This window comes from Vanellus vanellus (assembly GCF_965231255.1).
Source record: "Vanellus vanellus genome assembly, chromosome: 2".
Classification (NCBI taxonomy): Eukaryota; Metazoa; Chordata; class Aves; order Charadriiformes; family Charadriidae; genus Vanellus; species Vanellus vanellus.
Window position 1 is genome coordinate 114,548,206 of NC_138906.1, and position 25,430 is coordinate 114,573,635.

At 38.8% G+C, this 25,430-nt stretch overlaps 1 long non-coding RNA gene across 1 annotated transcript; it reads right to left on the minus strand.

The window, feature by feature from the left end:
* Window positions 1–665: 665 nt before the first annotated feature.
* Window positions 666–25,430, minus strand: LOC309686749. The gene is made up of 3 exons (XR_014270574.1): window positions 25,169–25,430; window positions 23,985–24,021; window positions 666–687 (listed from the first exon to the last, which is right to left on the minus strand). It is a non-coding gene; the product is annotated as an uncharacterized lncRNA (long non-coding RNA).

Genomic DNA, 25,430 nt, shown 5'->3' on the forward strand with positions numbered 1-25,430 from the left:
TCAATCTCAATGCGTGTGTGTGTTGAACCAGCGTTTGGAAACATTCAGCACCATTGTAACATTTTCATTTGTTTTCAGGGAATGAAGTTTATGCAGAACAATACAGACCCCATTCTCAGCACAAATTACCTTAGCTCTAGTTCCCGTTTGACTGAGGATTTCTTTTACATTCAAGAATGAAACTACATCTAACTTTCAGATGATCTGTCAAGTAGAGTGGAGACTCACACTTTCAGAATAGAGAAACTGTTCTATTATTAGAGTCCATCATGCAGTACTAATGCACGGAGTGCTAGAATCATTAACCTCGAGTTGTTTTTCTCCTACGACAAAGCCACAAATGTTAATTCACAGAAAATGCTGTGGGATGAAACAGATATTGTAGTTTTATAAAAAAACAGCAAAGCTTCAGGGGGCGGGAAGGAGCAGTTCTTAAACTCTGTGGCAAAGGGCGCGAAGGTGGCTGGATGCTTTTGCCAATATCAAACTGAGAACTGCTGTAGGAGATGCTGTGATATGAATACGCACATAGAAAACATCTACTGATTGCTCACCTTTTCTTCATTACCAGCACGACCCCCAGAAATATAATGACGAACAGCAAGATGCCTGCAATGACTCCAGCAATTTTAACAGTATGGTCAGTCTGCTTCTCAGGTTCTGGGTCCGGCTTTCGAGTGGCAGCCCCTATGGAATCAATAAAAAGAAAAGAGGAGAGAGAAAAAGAATAAGGATGTTATTCTTTTGATGCTTATACATTTAACTTATCAACGTCTTTAGTCTTACCCAGGGCCAACAGATATCAATGCTTGATATTTTAAGAAAAAATCCTGCTTTCATATGCATTGACAGGAATATAATTCTTCATATTGTTCCATGACATTTTGCTAGACCACAACACAGGTGGGATGCCGCTGCCAGCCCTGACCCTTTTATAAGAGCCTTTTCACAGATTCACAAATTTCTGTATTTTTATTATCTGTGCTGGTTCCCTTTTCTTTCTGCCATTTAACAACTTGCTAACAACACAATAACTATCCTAAGCCTTTATCCAAATTTGATTCGCTGGAACATTTTCCTCAATTATTTTTCATAAATGAAGCTGTAATTCCATAACATATTAGCTTAAACACCTGGAAAAGTGAGATAAGCTCATTTACCATGCATTTTACCCGCGATTGTTTTCTACACAATAGACTTTTTTTTTTTTTTTGCCTTTGGAAATCTAAATCTAGGTCACATCTGGTAGGCAAAAAGACTCCTTCTAAGCAATTTATTCACAAAGTGGGAAGCAGCTGATGATCACACCACTGGCACCCACATTTAATATCTGTTTAAATGAGATAACCAGTGCCTTACAGCAGCTACTGTCTTAGCTCTTCCAGCTTCTCCATTTAAAAAAAATAACATCGTTTGTACTGTTTACTGTATAATGTGATGGAACGTCAAAACCATGTCTGATGAAATATCCATTTCCTCTGCTAAACGAGTTCAGGATGAAAAATGTTAAGGAAGCAACATTAAATTCACTAAACTGATTTTTTTTTATGGACTTCCATTTTTTTTAAATCACATTGTGACAGTATTCATCATTTAAGGCACCATGCCGTAAAGTGGACACAGGGATTTATGGATCACTTTCCTGCTATGGCTTTTTTGGGAATTATATTTTACCCATTATATTTTACATGTTTCCTCACTTCCTTTCTTTGGAAAAAAAATGGTGATCAAATTACATGCAGAGATACTTTCGGTTGTAACCAGGATATTCTAAGATAGTGAGTACTTCTGAGCACCCACAGTTACACTTTTGGCCTACATCTTCAAAACTCCTTACCACCAGGAATCCCAGGACAACCTGGCAATTCATATTGCTGACAGAAAAGGTGGCAATGTTTAATCAAAATATAACTAGAGGTAAGTGCAGGAACCACGTTCTTTGGAAAATTCTGGCCACGGTACTTTGTGTGAGTGCTAATTCAAAGAAGATGATCCGCTGCCTACGCCTCTGCCCAGTCCCACCAGAATATTAGTTTGAAAGCAATACACTGCAGTTCTGAATTAGTAAAATTCTTACTCCATATGAGTAAAGGTAAGAGAATCTGGCTCTGTATTTTCTTCAATGCAGATGTATAAAATTCTTTTATAAACTGTTCTATTTTTATTTTCCTGTGCCATATATAAATAATTTTGTTAAACTCTACATTGCTGTAAGCTGGACGGCACTCAAATGTGTAGCAGACATTCAGAAGACATCTAGAGTATCTTTGTGCAAAAGGCAGCTGTTAGTTGAACGTGGCAAACAGGAAGCACTGAATCAAATATCCTGCAAACGGTAAGACGTGATAAGGACTTCACGGTCCTCTTTTAAATCTAAAACCCAAGCAAGGAAGAATGCAAAGACAACAAGAAGCACTATCTTTTCAGACGTAATTTCTAAGACTGGTTCCTTCCAAAGTCTATTCTTCATTATCTCCTTCAGGCTACCTCATTCTACTGGAATACTCATCAGTAATGCCTTCTTAAAATCAAATTCTGCCTTATGGTTTCATTCCTTTTGTAAGGCTTCCAGCACTAGTTTTGGGATCGTGAACGCTAGACATTAAAAGTAAGTGAAGGCAGCCTTTCTGCATTTTCACGTGCAACTCTCAACTACCCAACGTGTTTTATCTCAGTATCACGTCTCTCTGACAGCACAGGGTCCTCACTTCAGTGAACTATGCAGAGAAGATAATATCAAATTCCTATTCAAAGCACACACATTTTCTGCATATCATGAAGCACAACTTCCATGAAATGCCTTCAATGACACAAAGCACTACCCTTTTGGGCGCCACGGACAAGCTGGGGAATCCACCGCTATTGCAAATTCTCCAAAGAAAGCCTACACCAGGAGAGATACAGAGCCTAACACCAGGACACTGAAACTCCCATATTGCATCATCTGTTGATTATCCAGTTGAGGGATCATCTCAAATTATCTAAGAAAAGTGCATGGTAATGCCATCCTCATTTAAAAACAGAATAAAGCTTGCGATCATGATGGACTCAGCCTGACTCATAATAGAGATTGTCTTAAACTGGAAACACGATATTTGACATGCCTTTTAAAAACTCCTATCATTCATTATTATAAAAACCAAAATATTGGCATTAACTCTATTCTCCTTTAGTTCCATTCAGCACCTCATTCATTCCCTGACAGAATGTTGCTCCTTTCTTGGTGTCAGTGGGTTCCAAAATCCACTTTGGTAAAAAGAACCAAATTTGCTAACTCTCACCTTTCTTGAGCATCCCTTGAATCTTCTAGTATTAGAAATTCTGAATCGACTTTCTTAAGTTTATTTAATACTGCTTATTCCTTTAACATATCTCAGGTTTTCTACAACAGGATTTTTTAAAAAATTTTGTGTTCTACCCCATTCTTTATCCCCCTTAGCATTCTGTTTGGTTTCATTTTGACATCAGATGGACACTGACCAGGTCACTGGCGCATTGTTTACAGTGAAACCTGCATTCCTTTCTCCAGTGCAGTGTTCAATTTTGACTGTTTTGTGAGTTAGAAGTCATTCAAATTTAGCTCTGCTGAACACTACGTAGTATTTCTCAAGACTGAAATTTGAGTTGGCCCTACCTCTTTCGTCAGTTTGCTTTTGTCCTGCTGAAATTCCTCATAGTACTGTGTGAATTCTGCTAATCCACATCACCGAGTGCCATACCCGAGAGCTGCTGCCTCAACGCTGCCTCTTCCACATATTTAATAAACATTCTGTACAGCATATAATATTAAACCCTTAAGTGCAGTAGCTACGATAAAAGCTGGCAGTTCACTTCTCTCTGGTTTCTGTATGATAGGTAGATTTTGATCCAGGGTAATATTTGTCTCTCACCTCATAATTACTTCTTAACTGACTTTGAACCTATAGCCACACAGGCAATTGCACCGGCACTGCGGAGAGAAAGGTGAACTGTGTGGAAGGGGATCCCAGCAGCTAGGGGCAGTAGTTCTGAGATTCATTTTGCTACTCGATAAACTGCAAATTGTGCTTTTAGTTTTGTTTGCATGTTTTCAACAGAGATGTGGAAAATTACTATTGCAAGTCTAAAAAAATGATGTTGTGGTTCTCTTTTACTTCACTGTACTGACACATACTAACAAAGTTGAGTGAAATGTAATTTTTCTTTACAGAAATAGTGTTAACTATACCATACTGTATCATGATGTTATAGTCCTGGCATTTTATTCTATTTATTATTGTTGTTTTAACCAGTTTGTCTGACATAGTCATTTTTAATTTCCTTGACCACCCTAGAGCCTTTAAAAATACATAACTACAAGACCAGTGGAGTTTTATACCTCCAGTAAAAGATCTGTTTTAATGACAGACTGCATATTGTTGCCAACAGCTGAGCTAAGCCCACTGCATTTTCCTCACAACAGAGGACCTACTGACTTTTTTGTTGTGGGTGTTTTTTTGTTTTTTTTTTTTTCATTTTACTTTTAAGCTTTTGGTTCTACCCTTGCACACAGAAGCCTGACACTAAACCTTGCACAATAATCTCACTTCTGTTTTCTCCCTGAGACTGTCTGGGCTAGTGGAGTTAGAAGAATCAAGGCTGAACTGACACATCTACTGTGGTCCACCTCTAGAAAGGCAACAGGTCAGTAAAGAGGAATGAGTGCAGGACAGCTCAAGGGAGACGCTTAGAAAATGAAAGGACAAGGAAATGTTTCCTTCCGGTTTAAAAAGGATTAAGGTGCTGACTTTGAAAAGTCCTTACTTGATGAGAAAAAACTGGAGTGCTTCCTGCCAGAAGTGAAAAACAAGAGATACACTTACAGATAAACCCCAAGGTGCCACAAAACCCAGCAAAGTATTTCCACAGGATTCCTGCAGTGAATAAAGTGTAAGACAGTAACATCATTTCTTTAATTAACTAGACCGGTCTAATTTTATTTCTTCCACTCAAGGCTGACCATAGTTGCTGCCTTTTTTTTTTACTTCCTTTCTGCAACTTTAAGCTCTCCAAAGGTACTTTCTTGGTAAGTCACTTGCAATCCTTTCCAACCGTATTTCATTCACAGGTGTTCCAGCGACTGATGTACTGGCTAGCTTTACAAAGCTTTAAAGTAATAAAACAGTTTGTCCAGACCATCGTAGTCTCCAGGGAAACTTAAGACTAGCTTTTGTATTAGTAACCAGCCCATGATTTTTGAATGCAGGCAGTGCGAACCAACTATCACATCTCAGCACCTACTTTTAACTTATTTCACACAGTAAGTCAGGAAAAAGAAACGTTATACCCTTGTGTGTACGACAGTTGGGCTGTGATTAGGTAGCAGAAATCATGCAAAATGGTACAAAGCAGAAAGGAGGCAGAGAGATGTGATGCTTCCTTGGAAAACCTGTCACAAGAGTCCCGTGGTCTCTGCCACAAAGTAAGAAGACTGAAAAGATCAGAAAACTTTAAAGACTCTGCCCACGTTCTCCAAGGACAACACAAATTACAAAGGCTACTATCATCATTACTCACTACTGTCGGTATGACAGTAGGATCTAGAAGCTCTAAATCAGATTGGGAGCCCCACTGTTCTAAGACCAGTGCAAGCACGCAGCTAAGCAACCTTTGCCACTAAAACACGCTGTCTAGCTGAGCTTGGCTGTAATAGGCAGGTGTAGCCATCGTAGGTGGGAGAGGGAGGCAAATACCCCTAAGAAAATGCATTGAAAATACTCAAATAAACGAACGCTTCTATCCTTCCTGCTCTTTTAGCTAGCTGGTATCTGTCAGCATTTCCAGTTAGTAACACAGCAGGAAGATATCTTCAGGAGTGATTTGAGGGACAGAGTAATGCTTTTGTGGATGACGTCGATTAGGGTGTTCGAAGGAAGTAACATAAAGGTTCATAAACATAAAGGTAGGAAAAGCAGAGGCGCCAGAATTAAAGGGCTGGCAAAAAAACGCAGTATGACAAAATAAGAAAGCACACAAATATGTCTGTGCTACTGGTATGAAAAGAGGTACTCCACGGAGGTAGGTCCTTCTTATAAATGTCAGATGATCAACAGGAATTCCAATCCTACATCACAGATTGCAAAATACACCCGAATACGGCAGTAGCACAAAATGTTCAGTTTTCCCCAGAAGTTTCCTCGGCATTTCTACCCCCATCTCCCCCCTTGACTGCAAAAAACTGTACCTTCTTCTTTAAGTCTGTGGCAGCATTACCGGCGTTACGAAAAGACAAGCCAGTCCAACGTGCTTTTTATTTGAGTTTCAAGTTCATTCCAGATGCCAGGATTTGTGACTGTCTTGGAGAAGACCCAAAACACATACGGATTTGTAGATGAAATGAATTACCACCCTGGCTAGTCTGTTTATACTGTAAGTGACTGGCATTCAGTCCTCATCTGCTAGCCAGCGTGTATTCTGCTAACAAAGCCTTTGTTTTATTACTCCTGGTGGAACTCCAGCTAAGGGAGAAAGTTCTCCCTCCCGTTCCTCATTGTTAGCTTTCAAATCAGTGTTCCCAGTTCTCCTTTGAAACAGCTTTTTTGACCATATGGTAGAAGTTATGAGGTGGTGTTGGGCAGGGTATAATTTGTGACAGAAGGTGGTTTTGATCAGTATTTTTTGCAGTTTTCTCTCTCTGCTCCATGCCTTGAATATATTAGTTTTGTAAATGCCTCAGAGTAAGGTCTGCTCGACTTCTCTTTTTACAGTATCTTTCCCTTTCTGTTCCTGAATGCTTTTGGAAATGCTTATGTATAAACTGCTTTTTCCATGGGGCAGGGATTATGTTTTCTTTCTGTTTTGCTAAGCACAGGAGCCATTTAAGTGTTGAAATCCATGTATCCCGATTTTCCCTCCTATGACGTGTTAGCACTCACTAAATCTATTTTTTGAATGTCTGGGAAAAAGGGAAACAGCATTTATATTTTCACAGGAGTGTATCTTCTCCATAATTTATGATCATCAGTACAATACGTATTGCTATGTCCATATATTCCTTTCCTAAAAAAGATTTCTGTACTTCTACAAGACAACCGTGCTGATTTGGTACATTGTTTATTTGGTGTTTTTTAAATGCAGGAAAAAACAGCCTTATTAAAAGATCTATGCTAAGAAGGGACTATCAAAATAAGGCTGCACTGTGTAACAATAATTATGAATTATTAATTTTGTTTGTGATATTCTTTACGAAAATGTAAATATGAGTGACAAAGAACTTCATGAAAAGAAATGCAAAGAACTACTTCACTGATGAATATGACTCATTTAGACTATCAAATGAACTGTATCTCTCACTGGTGGATGATTCATGTTGGTGCATGTGAGCAAAAAGACTTTTTTTGTTAAACATCTGTGTTTCTGGTTGTCAGGAATAATAATGCTCTTTACAAAACATGCCTAAAACAAATAAAGTTCCCAGTTTGACATGTACCTTTTGGTCTCATCACTATTTATTTTTTAATGGGATATTAATCCTGGGTCCTTAAACTGGATTTTTCTGGAGATTGTGGTTGTTTTTTTTTTTTTAAAAAAGGACTTACAAGAAGACAAGCAAGCAACCCTTGATAAACAGCTCATTTGCTCCCTTGCAACAAAATTACCAACCTTTCTGCTAGCTCTTTTTTCCCCTTTTCTCTTAATCAAGGAAATTTAAATAATTAAAATTCATAAAAATTTTCCTCTCCAGTGGGCAACCAAGCAGTTGGAATCTCTCCCTCATACTGGAAGGAAGAAAGTTTAAGTCCTTACGCTTTAATAGCACTGAGATCATTACGGAACGTCTAAAGCATACTCAACAGCTACACCACAATCAGAATTTAATAACAATTCTACAATATACAGACACGGTGTATCTCCTTCTTGGAAATAAATAATTACCTAAGGAAAAAACATAAAGTCTTTGGAACCTTAAGTTTTCAAATGGCCCTAAAGGGTACCCCCCACACACCTTAGACTATTTTATGATGAAAAAAGTCGGGTTACATATTTATAAGTACTCACTCCGTGCGGCCAAGGAAGCAGCCACAATGGTGCACATCACAGACCAATATGTCAAGAAAGGGAAAGGTCACGGCAGCATATTTGAAAGACAGACCCCGCCACTGAAATAAAAGATAAAATCCTCCTGACTACTATGCAAAGAAGAAACTGGACTCCTTTACCAAACTGCCCTCTGACTCCTCAAGCACCACAAAGGTCAATATGACTCCATGAGATGCAAATTTCTGATCAAGAAGGTTGACTGAGAAGCAACGAGAACACACTTGTATCAAATTAGCTGTATACATGTACGTCTTGTACTGAGTAAGGATGAGGAGGTCTGAGAACGAGGCACCAACAAGGGCTGGAACTGCAGATGTCTCAGTATTTTGAAATGTAGGGCTGGTTACCAGCTGATGCTGCGTAAGAGGTCCCACTTGCAGCCACTGGAAGCGCAGCAGCATCTTATAAATTTGACTTCTGTGAACAAGAAGTCCTAGAGGTATAATTTACAATGAGGAGAGCTTTTAGCCCTAAAACATTTGATTTTATGGTTCTCTACACAACCTCAAGCCAATAGTACTCAGGTTAGAAGAGTGACTCTCAAATTAGCTCTAAGGAAATGGAAGCAGTCAGTCCAGACTGATCCTGCCCATACATAATGCATTTTCTAAGCTAGTCAGAAGCACTTTCCAGCACCTCCTATAGAAGTAGCGGGTATCATCACCCTCACAAGGACATCTGAATTTCACCTATGCTGAAGGAGACCTCTGGTTGACTCTCATGCTTTCAACACCAAATCTACTCCCAAAACTACTGAAAAGGGTCAAGAAATATCAGACATCCCTGCAAGTTTATTTCAACTATCTTCTACAAACAGGTAAAGTGTGGATATGAAGCCTGAAGAGGGCTCTTCTGTCCTCTAGAGAGCAGTGTAGAGGAAAGGGACCTGGGGGTCCTGGTGGACAGCAGGATGACCATGAGCCAGCACTGTGCCCTTGTGGCCAAGAAGGCCAATGGCATCCTGGGCTGTATTAGAAGGGGGGTGGTTAGCAGATCAAGAGAGGTCCTCCTTCCCCTCTACTCTGCCCTGGTGAGACCGCATCTGGAAAATTGTGTCCAGTTCTGAGCCCCTCAGTTCAAGAAGGACAGAGAGCTGCTAGAGAGAGTCCAGCGTAGGGCAACTAAGATGATTAAGGGGGTGGAGCATCTCCCTTATGAGGAAAGACTGAGGGAGCTGGGTCTCTTTAGTTTGGAGAAGAGGAGACTGAGGGGTGATCTTATTAGCGTTTATAAATATATAAATATATAAATATATAAATATATAAATATATAAATATATAAATATATAAATATATAAAGGGGGAATGTCATGAGGATGGAGCCAGGCTCTTCTCAGTAGCAACCAATGATAGGACAAGGGGTAATGGATTCAAGCTGGAACACAAGAGGTTCCACTTAAATTTGAGAAGAAACTTCTTCTCAGTGAGGGTGACAGAGCACTGGAACAGGCTGCCCAGGGAGGTTGTGGAGTCTCCTTCTCTGGAGACATTCAAAACTCGCCTGGACGCCTTCCTGTGCAACCTCATCTAGGTGTTCCTGCTCCGACAGGGGGATTGGACTAGATGATCTTTTGAGGTCCCTTCCAATCCCTAGCATACTGTGATACTGTGATACTGTGACTCTGCCCTCTTTAGGGGAGGTAACATGTTGGTCCCCACCAGGCAGGGAAGATGTTAAGTCAGATCAGAGTAATGTTTCTGGAGCTGACCTACTCAGGGTGAAACTCAGCTACAGGACTAGATGTTCTTGGCATGGAAAAACGCAACTGTTTTATTTTCCATCCATGAATGTAAGGGACACATCCAGCATGGGAACTGAGTAATCTGAAGCTATGGGTAGGAAGTAGTGGAGTGAGGTACTGTCTTCTGATCTTGCTGCCGCTGAGGACTTAACTACAGGAGCACTACTGAACAGTTCCAAATGGAAGGCGAGTGAAGATCTGGTTACTTTGCCATTAGGAGGAATGGGGGAGTAGGGGGTCGGGGCAGAAGGCCAATGTAGGATAGGAATCCCAGTGGTGGGCCTCCACATCCATGCATTTTTGGCCTATGCTGCCACTGGCTCATAGATGAGGCTGATCTTTCTGGTGATTTCCACTACCAGGCTCCCCAGCCTCCCTTCCCATTGTATCCCTTATGAAGGGTTTTTCAGAAATCCTTGAAAAACAACCACGCTCAAAATTTACTTATCATTACTAACTACCTGCCTATTTTTTTTGGAGGAAAAGATAACGTAGCTCATTCTACTCAAAGACAAATGGAATCATATATGCAATGATGCACATAGAAAAATAAAAATATATTTGTGATATATTTACAAAAAGCAGGAAGAAAGACGTAAAAATTTTTTTTAAAGCATTTCCAGAGTCAACACTGTTTTGGGGCAGAAAGGTTGGCTAGAGGAACTGGGAGGGAGAATCAGCACAACAAAGGAAAAATAATACCGCAGAATTCTAAATCTGTCTTTGTGCCAATACAGTAGCAATTCTTTTGTTCACATTTCAGAAGTGTTTACAGTATTGCAAATAAAAAAACCTGTCCAAACTGAGGCAATGGTAGATGAACCAAGATTCTAATACAGGGACAAGAATAGACTAGGCCTCCTCTGAATGGTTATCACTGGTTTACGTTTCATTTTTCATATATTTCCTGTAGGTTTTAGGGGTTACAGACAAATCTCCATCTGTCCTATTTGACTGAGAATGCCTTATATAGCCATTCCTGTCAGGGTTTTTTGCATCACTTTTAATTATCAATACATTTACTCAAAACCAGAAGCTGTCTAATCTAATGCCAGCACACGGAAAAATGCAAAATATAACCATTTTGCTTCAAAAAGGTTTCATGAATACTTTGTTTGCTTCTGACCAATGACAATTTACCATTTTTCCTCTGTTTCCCTTTGTGTTTCCGATGTGAACTCAAAAGATGAAACAGAACCTGAACTGCTGTATTTCCCCTCTTGTCAGCTTGAAACCATGTGAGACAGCAACTTCCACTCCCTTTTATGCAACACTGACTCAGCTTTCATTTGCATGGGAGTTTGCTAAAACTTCGTAGTGGTCAGCAATAACAGAAAATCAGACAAAAAGACGGCAATGAAAGTTCAAAGTTTCGCAAAAAGAAAGACTTGAAAATACACACATATACTTAAATGCCTTTCCCAGAGCTCTAAAATCATTGGCTCTTGCAGTCAAACTCTCATTACTGCAGAAAAGGACATTTTCAATATAATGTATGGGAAAGCAGGTGTTAAAATGCCATCAATAACTACAGTCATGGCTTGCGTAGTCTTGAGTTATTGCTCCAAGAAGACAAATGCTTAGATATTTATTAAGATTTCAGTTTGAAATAACTGAAATCTAAAATCTAAACTAAGTGAATTGCTGAAACATTATTTTGCCCAAGGTAGTGTGGTCTGTGTCTCTTGATTAAAGTCAACAGCATTACTCTCCTCTTTGCTGCACTACTCTATTTAACCATAACACATTTTACCGTTTAACTATACATTAACACAGGGCTAATCCGTGTAATATTGCATTACACATTGGTCAAACTCTCCAGTGATACAAACACCAGATCTGCAGTTCCTAAGAACTGCAGGTTATTTTACCCACAACTGGTCCCACATTTTCTTTCAAATTAAAATTCTAATTGCTTAGCATTTTATGAATACAGTCAGTAACTACAGATGGGAAACATTGAAATTCACAGAGTTTTTTTAGTTACTAATTATATCTCTGAGTTTCTCTCTCTTCCCTTGTCTCGCCTTAATTTTTCATTGTGGTACATGCAAAACACGTTCTGCTTTGAATGTAAAAATCAGAGGCATATTTTTTTTTTACACAGAAATTAAGAAACATATTATATGACATACAACCATGCTCTAAAAATTACCTACTGGTATTTTTGCTTTGTTTTATATTTTCTGCTTCTCTGTAAACTGCTGATGCTGAAATATTTTGGATTAGATGTGATACTGACCGATACCACACAGAGGGCAGAGATTCGTTCAGTTTGTTAAGAATTTATCCTGGTCAGTTCATTCATATTTTTATTTTCATGACTGGGTTTTATGTTTCCATTCTCTGTAATGAGATTAAGGAAAGTGTCCTCCCCCAAGTCCAACCTCAAACTGCCTCACAGGTATCCTCATATTAAGATTACACGCTACTGAGCAAATAGATTATTTTTCAAGCTCATCTTTAGTAGCTTAAGTAAAATTTTGTTTCGCTCTCTTCATGAAAGAGACATTTGACGCTGACACTCGGAATCATATTCTTCTCTCGGCTATGGACTGGAACATTCGAATTTCCAAATCAGTTGTGTACTTGAGGGATGTAACACAGCTCCTGCAATGACTGCCTATTAACTCTGTGGTAATCAACTTTTTAACTCCTCTGAATAAAAGACAACCAGTCTCTACAGGGCAAAACATACCTAGTTAGGCTATTTGATCCTTCTTAAAGGGTGGGGAAAGATTGACATTTTCTTCTAGGTCATGGGATCTTCTCCAGCTATTCCCGTCCCAGGTCTGTAACACCGCTGGCTCTGGCAATACAGTGCCAGGGTAGCTGATGAACCCGTACCTCCTTGGCCAACCATAAGCATCACTGGCCAAAGCAGAACTGCTGGCATGACTCTCTGCACTTTATCCTCCCTACTCTCCTCTTTATGCAGGAGCATTGCAGAGGTCTCACCGTCCCCAACCCAACCTGTTCGGAGTAAGAGGAGCTGAATGGGAGGAGGTCCTGAACGCCTGATCGGAGCCCCTTGCTTCTCTGTAATGAGTCAAACACATTCAAACCTAAGGCTGCTAATTCCTTTTTAGAAAACCTTGTAGGAATTCTTATTGTAAAATGTAAAATGTGAACTGGAGTACTTAATATCACTAAAAGAATCACACTGGCAACTGACTTTAATCAGCTCAGGTTCTCTATTGTCTACAGCTGGAAAGGGCTTGTATTCATATTAGGGGTTATTTCAGCATTTGTGAATTGTTATCGACATTGTTTTTAGGCCCTTTTTGGTGGAAAATGTACTTACGTATAAAATCCTAGATGCTTTGGCTACACTATCTAAAAAACAGAAAACCTGACATTTGACTCTCTAATGTACTAGGGAAAAAAAAAAGGAGAAAAGGAAACAGTAGCTCCCACGGCACTCCTGTATCCTCTTAACATTTTCTTGTAACTATACTGTTTTATAGATGAAACTGTCACTGCAAAAATGACAAATATAACACATAAAAGAACAAAAATGGGCAATAAATCACAAGTGACACTCCAGCCCATTGAAATGCATTCAGCCGGTGCGGCAGAAAGTAGGAAGATTTCCTTTTGCTTTGCATTCTGCCTAGCTGAGCAAGAGGACCAGAATCCTTGAAAAATCGGTACAAAAAACGCTGGGGCCATCATGTAAAAACAGGCTTAGCATTACTTGGGAGAGTCGGATCCATCCTCACTCTGCTTTCCTTGTCACTCGGCCTTGCAACGGCATCGTAATATGGCTTTGACATTGCACCGTACAGGTGCTCGCTCTCCCCTGGATAACTATACACAACTCCCACTGATGTACATGCTGTTCAGAAGTATCAAGAGAAGAATAAGCTCCTAAAACAGTGTATTCAACTTGCAGACAGACTTATCTGCACATAGCTTTGTTACTACAGACAGCGCTGTAGTTTCAACTAGGAAATCATGGGTTCTCCATTACCCAACATAGCACTTCAAGTTTCAACATGTCAGAATACATCTAAATCAATGCCACGTGGCTCAGGATGGAGAAAAATGAATGCGAATGTCTGGCCAGCCTCTGTTGCTATACTTCACATGCATTACATTGTAAAGGAGAAACCACAAACACTGATAAAGAAATTACCCCAGCTCTTTCCAACAAAGTACCTAAAAAGGAAAACAGTCCTTCTCAAATTCACGGTGTTGGTTTTTGTGTTAATAAATAAACCGTGTTTTCAGTAATGAAACACAAATCTGGAGTAAATCCCTTGACCTAAAGAAAAAAAATCAGTGAAGTTGTGATTTAAACAATCAATGATTTCTGTTGATTTTTTTCACTTTTACAGTGGAATGGCCAAGAACAGAATCTGACCCAGACTATAGCAATAAATCTTGCTATATATTAAATACACATCTGAAGATATGTGTATTTTATTATACCACTAACTTCATAAGGGAGGAGAAACCAATTGGGATTATTTTATGGCTGCTTTTAACGTGGTTATAAAATATGCTGCTCATCTAGACCTTAAGGTATGCATGGTTAAAGTCATTTAAGCTTTAAGATTGCCACTATCTTTTTTTAAAAATTCTTCCCAATTCTTAAGTATCAGTTATTCTACAAAGCTTCTGACATATCTGGTTGTATCTGATTTGTACGAAGAATTTAATCTATGGAGAGTGCACAATACAGAGCTCTCCTTCCAGCTGCATGTGTAATTAACAATGGGTAGTAAAAAGGGCGTTATATGGAAATCAGTCTTAACAATATCCAGTAAAGTAGTGGCTGCCCTACTAAATCACAAATGGAAATATTTTAATTTAAATATAAGTAGCTCAGACATATTTCAACAATTAAGAAAATGCCTGAAAGAATGAACACCCTAATCATAATTCCAAGCATGCTATTTTATCAGAATGCAGACAGAACAAAATAGATGAGGGCCAAGTGAATAAGAAATATGGCCAATTTAAACCTATTACATGAAGTGTCTCTTACAAAATAGTGAAGCAAACTGCAAACGCTTTCAGGCTTTCTCAAAAACATCTATTTGTTATTCAACTTGAAAGTCAAGATGATATAGTCACCTATGTACGTGATAAGTTTTTTGTTAATCTTCTACATGATTTCAACTGTACCATTAAACCTTATTTGTTTATGAAAACATGGAGACGGTGCCGTGAGGTCTATTACGCTTCATGTATACCCAGTCTTTTCCCCCGGCTGACAGATGTTAGATAGATATTCCCCCTGTCTGTTGGAGGATAGGGTCACTTGAGTGGATTTCAAGGTAGTTACTTTTTGTAGGTTAACGCTGAAAGCTAAGCACTATCCCCCAAATTTGAATTCCTTAGTTACTAAGTTATTGAATCAGTGATAATAATGTATTCACTAATACTAACAACACTTATTTGCCTATTTTGTCTTGTAAGAATCAAAAGGACACAGCTGCCTTTAAACCGTGTTATATTATACTACAACTTAAGGGCAAATACATTGTAGGTATTGAAGTGCAACTGCAAGGAAAAGTTCCTGTTGCTACAAGCTGCAAAGGCCTACGAAAGCAAGGAGTGGCTGTCAAGATATTTAGGGCAAATAGCAAGTAATCCTATAGATGGAAGTCATTTTATTTTCATACAAAAAGGAAGGAGAAAAGAAGGACTACGAAGAGCTAATAATGCATTGTTTATAAACTGCACCAGTAAGCTCCAGGATGAGTTGATTACAAGGGTGGAGGAAACCCACCTACAAAAGGTGGAGGTCGGCGTGAAAGCTGAGCTGTATTATTATGATCTTTCTGAAGAGGAAGACCTTTCAAAATTGGTAACAGTGTTCAGCCAAGATTTTAAATTTTCATTATGCAAGAAGCTTCGTCTTCCCACCTGAAAAAAAGAAAATCCCAACCCTGACCTCCCCACTGCTGGTTATGTATCTCCTCAAATGGTGTAAGACCAACGTAATTTCTTGATCTCAAATGTAATTACTTTGGTGCTGAGCAAAGAAGTGAGGCAAAGGCACTGAATAGGAAATACTAGGTACCATTATTTAACAGTTACAACTGTAGGGCTTGTGGTAACTACGGTTCACAACAGTCCTACAATATCCACGTAAAGAAGTCCTTTTACATGTAGATCCTTTCCACATTCTGGGAATCTGTAAGAGACAAATGTGGAGAGAATGTGCATCGTTCCCTGCTGCTTCCTGTCCAGTCCAGCTCCTGTAAATCTCCTTTAAGAAAATCTTTGGGTTTCTCATGGATACTGCAGATACCATTATTGCTGTACTGCCCCGAAGTTGAAAAGTCTGCCTAAGGGACCCCGACACGGTATGTCTCCATAAAAAAAATATGAATTCCTGCTGCTGTCATGGGACCAACCATGCGGACTGGGTGAGGATTTTTCAATCCCTATTGCAGTTGTGGCAACTGAGAAGGAAGATGCTTCTTTCCTTTTGATCACACAGTCTTTCAAGCATGAGAAGGGGTTGCGAAAATGATGAGGGGATTTCAGAGGCTTTTTGATACATTTCACAGATAGCCATAAATGTTGTTTCCAGGTATCATTTGATACTTTCTTTTTCACTATAAAAAATTAGTTTCTGATAGAATAGATTTTTTTTTTAAAAAAAAGGAAATAAAGTCACAGATCTGACAGACAACCACAGACTGCCAATGCCATGACCCAACAGTGACAAAGCAATCAAACAAATACTTTGCTGGCTGTCCTATGCTAGCCATATCTCTGTTCTTTCACTGTTAACTACTATAGCCATCTCCCTCTTGTGGAGCAGGTATATCTCCAGTGCTTCCTGTGGATACCCACTTTTGCATTCAAACAAATAAAAAGCAAAATAAGAGAAGAAAAACATTTAATTCTCCATACGGAAAAATACATAAGCTTGTTTGAATCCTGTGATGAAGAAATCAAAACTTGTTCAAGGATGTGGAAGAGATGCTCTTTGTCCCTCCAAAGCTTTATTTGTATTCTCAAGTAAAAAAGAATTGAGCTATAAAAACGGATGTGGACAGAGCTTCTGACAAGCAGCCCTAACAAGAATAAGCTAGTACTTCCTGGCACCATCTCAATACGGTATTCCGGTTAGTTCATGTGTTATTACATAATACAAATATACGTGCAACAATTTTGTCTTGATCGACATGGCAACTTGGGCATTATGGATCACTTAGCTTTGTTATTATAACACATACCCTAGAATTAAAAGCTATAGCAGACATGTCACTAATCCTCTTATCTTAAGCTGAATCATTTAACTGTCTCTTATTGACTATAGCAGTATCCAGATGCTAAGCATCTGAACTCCACCTCATCCCTTAGGCACCACGGTAGCAACATTTACACGCTTCCCAAGTAACTATGCCAGTATTCTTGAAAAAGGCAAAGATTTTATCATATGCTAAATGCTGATGGACCGGCTCCAACTTCCACTGTTACATATTCCATCAAACGCACCTTAGATTCTAGAGTTTGTAATGCTTTTTGCTCCTGTTTGAAAATAAAAAGGTTTTCAAATCCCTTAAAAGCTCTACGCATGCGTTTATTTTCTGACAAAATGAATCATTTATGCTAGTTCATAAAGATTTTCTGGTACACTCTGAACTGGCCTTCAAGCCACACACAGCCTAATAATTGTCTTCTGGTACTGAGTTTACTTTGACAATCAGATTTAAAAACCTTACAGTCTTGTTCATTCTCCTATGTCACATGCTAGGTTATCTTGTTTTAATCCTAGAACTCATGTATGACATAATTAAAAAGGAATCGATTTTATTTTTTTAACGTTTTGCATATTGAAGTGTTGCCAGAAAATATGATCTTCCCAACATTCTGCAGTAAAAAAAAAAATCCATTAAGACAAGATCTTTGTCCTAACTTACACATGCAACTCTTGAGCCTATATTATTCAAAAATTCTAGCGTCTTGATCTAACAACGCGGAAAAAAATAAACAGGTACACAGATACATATCTATATTCAAACTGTCACTTAATTTACGGATGGAGCGACACTAGATCTCTTTACAACATCAGGCTTGAACGAACATTCCACAGATCACACACACAATGGGCACATGCAGCGGAGTTGTACGTACAGGGATGTGCGTGTAAGTTTTGGTGCCAAGCACACAATTTCATTTAATGGAGCTGAAGAAAAGTTTATAAACAGAAAGAAACTTTTCACATAGAAAACTATTTATGCGCAGAGAACGAAGAAACTGTCAGGGAAAAGGAGCCAAAGAAAATGAGACAAAATGGGCATGATGACTTGTCTGTACTTGAACATCTGACCTGTTAGTTGGTCGTCGCCTGCAGCAGGGGCGATGCGAATGTATGGTGTTGTAAGCTGAGTCACGATTATCGCAGCTAAGGCAAAGGAAGATTTCCAGGTCAGCATGCATGAGGGAAAAAAAAGCCAGACTGAAGCTAGGCCAGCAAGAGGAATCTTGGTCAATAGTTTATTGTCTGAACTTCTTACAAATAAAAAGCAAAAAACTCCCACAAGTTCCTTTTCATCTTCAGTTGTTAGTTTGGTTATTCTGCAAATTAATAAGCTTTCGTATGTGACTTTCATTCAGGGAGAGGACTCAAAGCACGTTGTTTACACAGAATGCATTTGAGGAAACCGGAGACTCTGGCTCTGCCAGTCACAGCACTGGGCTTTCTAAGTGAAAGTTAACTGCTTAGTCAGATTACTCTGGTATTAACCTCTCCAGGTACTCTGAACTAGTTTCACTTTTTGTTTTCTTATTTCACAGTAGTACCTTTTTTCTTATAATTCTTTTTTAAGATAATTTTCATGTAACATGTTTGAGCTAGCTAAGATTCATTTCTCTTGTACCCACTTGGGTCTCTGTTCTGAAAACGCACACACTACACATACGCTTAACTTTCAGCATACAGAGGATGACCACTGAGAGTGGACACACTTTTCGATAGGCACGTATGTAACTGTTTGAGGTCTGAGTTTCAAGTTCATGTTTTGATACTAAGACAAGAAAAAGATGAGAAACCTGGATCGTTTGTGGGCCTGAAGCATTCAGACTTTTCTGTTGGAGCTGTAACAATCACTGACTGGTATAGATAACTATTACTATGGCTCACATTAATAAAATCTCTTATTTCTTTGTTTGCCAGCAGTTCTAGGATTGCCTCTAAATGGTTAAGCACACTATGATACATATATATTAAGGAATATAAAAAAAATTAAAAGGTCAGATCCAACATGATGCAGCTGGAGAATGATGCAAAGAAAAAATATTGGAAAATTAAGGACAAAATTATATGAAAGATCACTCATTTACATAGAACAGCCTGGGTGCTATTAGAAATGTGGCAACGAGTGAGGAAAATAGATCATCTACCATCTGCAGACAATTAAACTCAAAACTGCTGCTGCATAATATTTTGAAATATCCCTCTGCAACACTGAAATGCAGTGTTGACAGTAGCTGCTAGAGTACTGTTGCTATTGGATTTTAAATATTATAATATCCTTTTCTCTCTCATAATTAATGAAAGCCTTCCAATATTGCAAAATTAGAACAATAATGTCTCCCTCTTGAGAACTGGAATCCTAGGAGATAACCAAGATGTTTCCATCCAGACAGTGTTGTAAGTCATATCAGGAAATATAGTCTTAATATAAATCACAAAGCACCACAAAGTTGATAGCAATAAACTTGGAGGAGTTTTGGAATGTTTTCAACTTTGTCTGCTGAGATTTTGCAGTCATTTAGCTTGAAGAAAGAGTAGGTATATGAAAGCCATATTTCAAGCAAAATATGACAACCTTTATTACCAGTGGTACAAAAATCTCTTCCTGATTTTTGTTTGTTTGTTTGTTTAATTATCTTGTCAAAAATAATGGGAGTGGAAACCTGCAGTCTCCACATTTGTATATATACCAAATAGTCACAGAGGTCCTAGAAGCCTTTCTCTACAGAAAACTAAGATCAGAAGACTCCTCATCAGAAGAATATGCTGTCTGATCCTTCTCCTAGCAAGGGCCGTAGCAAAGGTTCCCTTTGACTTCAGCAGGAGAACTTGAGGAGACCTTGCAGCTCTACACAACCCCATATCCTGATCCTAAATTACACTTACAACCATTGCAATCAAGATTTTTATATGATCTCTGAAAGAAGGCATTTAACAGAGGTTTAATTTGTCAAAATATAATCGCCATGAAACAAGAGCATTTTTTAAAATGTTACCAATTGAAGTTGTTTAAAATATACTTGACGGAACGAGAACGTAGTATCTAGCTACTGACCCTACACACGCATTTCACCCACTAGAGTTAGACTGTACTTTTCTAACAAGATGCTAGTCATTATGATTATAGGCCATCAAGTGCACTTGGCTCTGATCCAGTGTCCTGGTTTCAGCTGGGGCAGAGTTAATTTTCTTTCTAGGGGCTGCTGTGTTTCAGATTTTGTATGAAAGGAAGGTCAATAATGCCTATTGTTTCAGTTGTTGCCAGGTGAGGCTTGTGTTAGTCAAGGACTTTTTTCAGCTTCCCATAGAAGCTGAGAAGGATCATGGACAGAACAAGCTGCCCAATGGAATATTCTATATCATAGACATTCAGTATATAAATGTTCATGTTCAGTATATAAATGTTGAGTATACAAATGTTCGTCATCAGCATATAAATGGGGGTTGGCCAGGGGGTGGGAATCAGTGATGACTGCTCAGGATGGGCTGGAACACCAATTCACCGGGTGGTGTGACTTGTGTTGTATTACTTTATCTTGTATATACTTTTACTATTATAATTTTTATTATTATTATTGTTATTTTCCTTTCCCGTTATTTTTCTATTAAACTGTCTTTATCTCAACCCATGATGCTGTGGGCTTTTTTCCTTTCCCCTCCTTTTCTCCCTCTTCTCCCCACCCTTGGGAGAGGCAAGGAGAACTGAACGAGCGGCTGCACGGTCCTCGCTGCCGGCTGGGGTTAAACCATGACATCCAGCAACAGAGGTCAGTGTGTGCCAGTTGGACACACACATGACAGAAAGCACATACATTATTCCTGTTAACACCAACTGCAGTGAAAAGTGAAGTACCTGCTCAAGGATTCTGCTGGATCTGGGGCAAGACCGCTCTGCATCTTTATACTACACTTATGAATTTATTTTTTATTTTAACAAAAAATACAAGAGTACGTAGTGGGCCATGGAACGAACACTGCAAAAAACAGAATCTCAGTGATCTTAAGAAGGTCTCAAGGGCACCAACGATTTTTAGATTCTCTGGACTTGGGATAGTTAAAGGAAATACAGCTTAGCAAATGATATAGCTATGCTCATGTCAGGTTCCGAACTCTCATATTGGTCCTGAGGGCAGGCTACAAACAGGCTAACCACACACGCTTGACACAGACAACGAGGTGGCTTGGCCAAGCACAACGGGCTCAGTGGAGTGGCTTGGAGGTTGTCTTGGGTGACGTGGATCCCAGGAAGGGCTGCCAGCGTGCTTGGTGCAATCCTCAAATTCCACAGGAATGGGATTGCAGAAGCTTTCTGCAGTCAGGGAATCAAGAAACAAGCCAGCAGTTGGCTGCACTGTCATGTTTGTTTTACAGGGTATACTTTATGGCTCAGGCATTTACCCAGTAAAATACTTACATGTCTAATTTAAGACAGAATAGTTGCAGTGTAGTCAGTGAGATTATTCTTTGTGCTCATAATTAGGCACATAACTGACTTGATTAGGGCCTCAAAGCATATGGTTTCCAAATACGTATTAAATTCTAGAGTATGTCTACTACCTCCAATGGCCGACACAAGGCTGTATGTATTTTCAGGATTGGACCTTAATTTAAAAGAAGATTGTATCAGTTTTATACAGGAATGGCCTAAAGCACTTCCTTTTAGCTTTAAAAAACACCAAACTTGAACTTTTAAAGATAACAGAAGCCCAGAATACAAACATTTGGGAAGTTATATTAGTATACGAAAACTAGATGTTGTGCTGGAGAGTGTTTGCCACCCTTTTGTAAGAAGCACTGTAATAAACAGATTGACACAACGAGCACATGATAGAACTTAATTAGCTTACTGTCTAGTAGCTATACTGTAGTCACAAAATTCAGTGGAAAATGGCGCCTGTCTGTAAGAGATCAGGCACAGTGGTCAGAGCAGCCTTTGTTTCCTGGGGCACAGGCAATATGAATGCTGTACTAAGCTGTTTGGGAGGGTGCGGACAGAAGGGGAGGTCAATGGGAGAGGACAAATCTCTGTCTTGTCCCACTGCAGGTGTGGTGACTTCGGACCTACAGACATTAAGCATTTTTGCTATTTTTTCTAGTCCGTATGTGGGAATCCCAAAGAGAGTACAGAAATCTGATTTTCTCTCAAGTATCTCTGTTACATCTAAAGGGAAAAAATTTGTACAGACAGGTATGATTAATATCGTATTAAAATATGTCATGGCCTCCATTTTATTTTTTTAAATTAAAATAGTTTAAAAATATAGTACAGCTGTTCAGTTTACAAGCATGGAAATCAGTGCTTTACGGAAGCCCCCCAAGAAAGTTTTGCACCAGGGACTATAAATGCCATAGAGGACATCTCTGGTTTCAAAGTCCTTACAACAACCTCTCACATTATTTTACAGGCTTCACAAAGGTACCACAAAGAATTCGTGCTTTCAAAACAGAAATGTATGGAGATCTGTTTAAAATAAAAGCTGCATTTCTCACATGTCCATTGCCAAATGGGTTGGCTCAAAGTAGCTTGTTGCTATGGGAGCTATTCCAACCCATAAAGTTACCCTTGCTTCTCAAATGAGAGTAAGATTTTTCAGTCAGTCAGGTAATTGAAATAGTTGAACATCCTTTAGTGGTTAGGAATACAAATCTTCAAATAATTTAAAATCCATTCCTCTAATCACCTATTATGATTTCTGAGGTAATGTAGTCCACTCCTGGTATCACTGAAGCTACTGGAAAACATCAACACAGGATTCCACTTGAATCTGGAATTAATTTCTCATCTATATTTTATTGGGTTTCACGTCAGATATTTGAAAGTTTTCTATGGTTTTGCAAGCAGTCAGTAAATTAGAATTAAAACTACTTCCTTTGTTTGGGAAAACAAAAAAAACCCCAACAAAACAGGAACCAGTTCAAAGCACCATAAAAACTGTATTTTTCACATTTGCGAGGATCCAGCCTTTCAACAGAGGCAACTGTGTGCTAACTTTTCTGTTACTTTTAAGTAATGAGACTCTCATCCATCCTATTTAGATTTAGTGGTGGTGGTGGTGGAATTGTGAAGTCTACATGTGAAGAAACTCATGGTGGAATCAGTTACGTTAGAGATAGCCACTATGGGACATGCATGATCTCCCACAAGGAACAGTGGTACGAGGATGAAGTAGTTCTTGTTTCATACTCTTACCAGGTGCCCAAATTGCAAAGTGGTATTACCTGTTCCTACTCACGGCACTTCCCTTTTCCTCTATTACAGTCTCCAAATAATCATACTATCCCATCGCTTCTTTTTCAGGCCTTGAAGTTGCCACAAGCTAGAGGTACTAAAAAGGTGAGACTACAAAGATAACCTCAGCCAGATCCTAGCCTCCAAAGCTAAATATATCAGCAGCATGTTTATCTTTTCCTGTTTGGGGATCAAAAGTACAGCTAGCACTGTCTCAATTATACAAACTTGTCTCACAAATGGTAGTATCATGTGCTGACAGTCCAATAAATATAGCTGATCTGTACCATGAAAACGAAGAACAAGATTTCTCCACTTTTCTTTATAAAGCAATTAAGATAAGATAATTGCTTACAAGTAAGGGGTAATTTTTCACCATGGATGTATAAGCAGCTAGTAGGCACTCTGCAACTGGCAGTTTAACAATTCTACTATATATAGAAAAGTCAAAAATATTTATTGTGAGATCATATAAAAACCCACAGAATATATTTTAAAAACCCTGTGTTCAAGTAGACAACTAAAAATGGGCAATATGTTTATTATTAAAAACAAACAAACAAACAAACTTCCTAAATCTCAGCCAGAGACACAAATGAATCATTTAAAATTCTGTAATAGGTTTAGTGATGCCTTTTAGCAATACAAAAACTTCTGGAAGTTTGCAAAGACCATGTGAGGGAAAGGTCAGCAGGCTGAAATACAGAATACGTGACTTAATATGAACATACCTTTTGTGGCTACCCTGACGCAGTCGATTTTGGTTTCCTGTGTCAAATAAAGAGGGAAAAGGTCACATCTTGTGTTTCTAAGCAAAGAAAGTCATCCATGAGTCTATTCTTAAAAGTACTGATAAAATGTCAGAGAAGTGTTCATTTAATGTGCCTCATGACATATTTAACCATTTATTAAGCAACTCCAATGTGCTTTCATAATATGGCCAAACGCTGCTTGGGTATGGTACATAAACATTTCACTTAAGATTTCTCTAAAAGCAGAAAGTATGTGAAGGATATTCACAAGAGCACAGGCAAGTGTGCAGCATTTTTTTTTATTCTTTGGCAACATAACGACCTTGGGAGATTTTTCTTTTTCTTTCAGACAGTATAGTTTGAGGCATCATGCTAGACAATTTTAGAAAGTAAAAATAATCAATGGTGTTTCACATTTCTGCACTGTCAGTGCACTATGAAAGAGGGACCATTATGGTTTCTGGCAGAAAACATTTCCAGGCTGTCAGCACAGACAGCCAAAGCTTATCAAGAATTGAAGGGCTCTGGGTAGGTCTGTCCGGGAAATGAAAAACAATTCCAGGAAGAATTAGCCTGACGAAACATGATCTGTGAAGACCTTCTTACACACTTTTCATTTCAGTTCCATCTACTTATTTTTCTTTTACTGTTTGCAGAAAGGTGAAAAAAAAAAAAAAAGTAGTTTCTAATTCAGTCAGGGCAAACAAATAAGAAAATGGGAGTTCAAGACATTACAAACTAAGGTAATAGGACTGGACAGGCCAAGACAGATGTGCTAAAATCCACAATCAAGTTTGGCTTAGACTTAACAGAAGAAATCACAACACTCTTCAAGTAAAAAAACAAGAACAAAACCAAAAAAGACAGACAACAAGCCAGTCAGACTCATTGGACAGCTTTTAGATAATAAGACAGAATGGTAACACACTACTTTGCTTACTCACTATAGACAAAATGTGCTGTTTTCCCCTCCTCTTTCCTGTAACCTTTAATCATCAAGCAACATCGTGTAAGGAAAACCGTTATTTTTTAAACTCAGTGTGTTAAATTTCACAGTTACTTCATTTTCTCATTAGCAACCGAATCGGGCATCTTGATAGTTGGAGCCAATCATCCATCTACACACAAATACTGCATAAAACCCCACCTGTCATAAAACTTACCCCATTGGCTCTGCTTGCAGCTTGGAAATAGATGCTGTAGCTCTTATGAGGAAGAAGAGGAGTGTTCCAGAAACCACTGTAGGTTTTGTTGTCACCAATAGTAAAAGGCTGAGCAGCTTGTAAACCATTGGCTGGAAACTCTGCAGCAAAGTAGTACTGGGAATTCAAAAGCGAGGCATTCTGGAAATGAATGGGCACTGGGTAGCACTTCAGGATTTCAGTTGTCTTTTTGGTTCTCCGTGGGCGTTCTTCTTCAACAACT